This window comes from Ischnura elegans, chromosome 4 (genome assembly GCF_921293095.1).
Source record: "Ischnura elegans chromosome 4, ioIscEleg1.1, whole genome shotgun sequence".
In the NCBI taxonomy this organism is placed as follows: Eukaryota; Metazoa; Arthropoda; class Insecta; order Odonata; family Coenagrionidae; genus Ischnura; species Ischnura elegans.
This window is the reverse complement of record NC_060249.1, coordinates 24,858,250-24,861,898: the sequence shown is the minus strand read 5'-3', so window position 1 is coordinate 24,861,898 and position 3,649 is coordinate 24,858,250. Positions and strand designations below refer to the sequence as shown.

Here is a 3,649-nt window from a genome sequence, read left to right as displayed (position 1 = left end):
CGGAACAAAGTGTTGACATCTCAAGTCCACAATGTCTAATTTCATCCTTAGAGTATATAATTACGCGCCCGTGCGCGTAACTGTGAACAAAGTTACTGTTTTCATGTTGTGCTTTGAAATAAGTCGTTGAGATATTTGTGTAAGCTAAGTAATGATTGAATAATTGATTTTCTGATGTTATGGCAGTGAATAATGTTAAAAATAACTGTATACTTTTACAACGAACATTCAAACAAAGAAATTGGTTGAATTTTATGATGCTTTGACGTTTTATTAAATATATTAGCAAAATATACGGGGAGTCATCACTTATGAATAACCGAGGGAGTTCATTACAGCCATATGGGCTGAGCCCAGCAAAGGATGGTTGGCCTCTTCTCAATTTAAAACGAACGTTTGTATATATTTAATTCCAAATCTGCTCTGAGCAAGTTCGACCACCGGAAGCTCAAAGGAGTAGCTATATTGAGAGTTCTTCAGACAAGTAAATAAATGAAACAGAGAGTGAAAAAGCATGTGTAGTTACAATTTTCCAGATTAACAAAAGGGGTATAATTCTTTTGGCTATGTATTTGACCAGGGGGGGTGTGCTTGAATCGCTCGAGATTAATTCCGATACGTAACCAAGGACTCACCCGGAAAATTTCGATACGGAATATGATTTGGTGTGCTTGAAACGCTCGAGATGAGATTTTGCTCGGGATCTGCTGATTCCGTGCCGGAATGAAAGCCGAGTGGTCGTAGTTAGGTGAGATTATAATTCCGTGTCGCAATCTTGAACAATATGGCGGATGTTATGGTTTATTTGCGGTTAATGAGAGAATTAGAATAGGAAGAAGGTGAAGTTTTTGGAAGAACGAGATACTTCAGGGAAACAGAGGATTCCTTCAATGTGAGCGACGGCGAATTCAAGAGCCCTTTTTGTCTCTCAAAGGTATTGACAAGAGATTTGACTGAATCTCTCACAGATGTCATTCCGAAGGAATATCCTCATCGCTTTCAGTAGAAACTAAGGCGAGTAACATTTTTGCTGAAATCGTATCAGGGTAATGTGCTTATGAGTAAATTTTATTAACGTAATTAAGTCCCTTCATCTTGAATTCTTTGAGTTTCCTAAATTTTAAAAGCATATTCATTGCCATAACTTCAGGTTATGATGCAATTTCAGATGTTTGCACTACATACGCGGCTGCGCGTGTGATGTACATCCAGAAACATTATGTTAATTTTCGAAGACCATACAAATTAACATGCTCGAATGTACCACTGTACGCGTTGAAGAACCCGGCACGAATATCGAATGTCTGTGTGCTGTGTATGCTGTGGTTAACTATGTTTCCTGTTGCTGCTGAACGAAATCAAAGGATGTACTTGAAGGTGCATTTAGTAATTTTTGGACGCCGAAAGTTACTTGGAAGAGTTCTCGTTATTTATGCTTACCTTCAAAGTTAACAAATGTGGATTGAAACTAAATAACGTATCTATAATGGACAGAAGCCTAATATTCACTGAAAGTTGTGACAAAAATGCCTTTTTTGGGTTCAAGGAGTCAAGATTAATTAATAAAATGCTATTGCATACTGTATTTCAAGTGGTTCAAATAAAAAAATGTTATTTAATCTAGAGATTTCATTTAATTTCACTTTCCCTAGTAGTAATCCTAATTTATTTTTACTCTTTTTAACCCTGCTAGTATGAATATACTAATTTTAAAGAATATTAATAGGGGAAAAGTTACTAAGGTTAATATTTATGAATATCATGAGAATGCAATTTGGATGGAGGTAAACAAATAGGTTATTAAACGATTTTAATTTCTCCGGGTGAATACTATTGATGATTATTTGATGAATTCATCTCGGGTTCTCAGCCAGGTGAAATTTTGTGAAATTGGACTTTCAAAGAGTGACACGACCTTGAAGATGGGAGACAAGTCGTCTCTCAAAACGTCGGCTTATACAAAAGAATTAACCTAGCTGAGAATCCGAGAAGAATTCATCAATTTAGTTATTGGTTATAGGAGAGGTATTCATATGAAATATTTAAATGGTAGAATTCAATTATTATATTGAACACAAATAATCAAATACAAAGTTTGACAACTAAAAATTAATTTTGTCGATCTTGGCCTCAATGTTTACTAGTTTTAGTTCCTCCCTTTCCAATCTAAGCAATTTTGCATCAACTTTTTTTTGTTTCCTCTAATTGCTTCACTTCGGGTAGAATACTTTTTCCTGTAGTTACAGTGGCTTCTCTGGAATTCTTTCAATTACTCTACACTGGTGTTGGTATCTGAAATAAATATTTTGTAAATAATATAATATTTTTAAAAAGGGCAATGAGGGTTTTTAAGTTCATAATGTTAATATTTACAGTATTTAAATTAATAAATTACATAGTATAATATGATTTTACACTATTAATAGCAATTTTAGAATAGTATTAAAGTAATAACATTGTGTATAGTGAATTATTATTCAAAGGACAACTTTAAAAAAACCTCTCCTCATCAAAAAAAATCACCGACTCATTAATATTGAAATAGCCAAGAATTGCATTTCCACTTATTATATCAGCCACCCGCCTCTGGAAATATTGAGCTACTGGAGCCCCACTCGCAGTGTGGATTACATCTTTTGATAGGGCGGCTGCTTTGCCCTTGGAAGAATATTTATCTTGCGAAGACTGTAAAGAGATATATCACTCATGATACCGATACATTGTTCCATTCATAGCTATTAAAATTATCGCCATACAAAAATATGCGTAACGCTTCATTAACCGAATCTATTTTATTATTTATGCGGCGAAAAAATCATAGCACTTACAAAATTGAGAGAAGCCGTGTCGATGATTCGTGTTTGAAAATGATAAGTATTTACTTCGCGATACATAAATTCATTCAATTTTCATTATTTCCTTTCTCCACCACTTCCATAACCTCATACATTCTTTAAGTTTCAGCTGGTTTCAGCGTCACCTGCTGCCAATGCATTGCTCCTTCTTTGGCAGTAAAATTATTTTTTAGTTTTCCGTTGTTTATGCTTTCACTTTCTGAAAAGTAAACACTGATAAAAAAACATTATATATTACAAACAATAGGATCAATATTGGTTCCAGTTACTTATGAGGTTACTTACCTTCACAAATTGAAGAAGTATTTCCTTATGCTGTTTAGTTGTATTAGTTTATATCAGCGGTATCTGAATTTCTGCTGTCGATTGTTTTGTAAATATTTGTAGGCTCGGCGTTAACAACGGCCGTATTTACGTCCTAAACCCGACGTTGCCACGTCTATCGCTCGGGTTGAATCTAGATAGCAACACTCGAAGCCGACAATCGGCTAGAAAATTTCAAGCACACCAAATCCCGAGCAAAAAGATTCCGACACGGAATGAGAGATCGGGATTATTCCGTGCCGGAATTAATCCCGAGCGATTCAAGCACGGCCCCCCAGGTATCTCCTTTATTTCATTGATTCCATCATTGCGACAACTTCTGTGAGACACTAAAATCATATTCTGCGAGTGACTCAGAAATACATACAATCAAATAATGCTAAAGCATAGACCTCCGCATCAAGCGGCGGTCAGTGTATAATCTCTATGTACAAGGATCAAAAACTTAAGGACCAGCAGCCGCATGCAGC

The 3,649-nt window shown here is 35.4% G+C and overlaps 1 long non-coding RNA gene across 1 annotated transcript; it reads right to left on the bottom strand.

The window, feature by feature from the left end:
* Positions 1-2,050: 2,050 nt before the first annotated feature.
* Positions 2,051-3,438, bottom strand: LOC124156841. Its single transcript, XR_006864404.1, has 4 exons — positions 3,141-3,438; positions 2,829-3,068; positions 2,528-2,685; positions 2,051-2,292 (listed from the first exon to the last, which is right to left on the bottom strand). It is a non-coding gene; the product is annotated as an uncharacterized LOC124156841 (long non-coding RNA).
* Between the last annotated feature and the right edge of the window lie 211 nt (positions 3,439-3,649).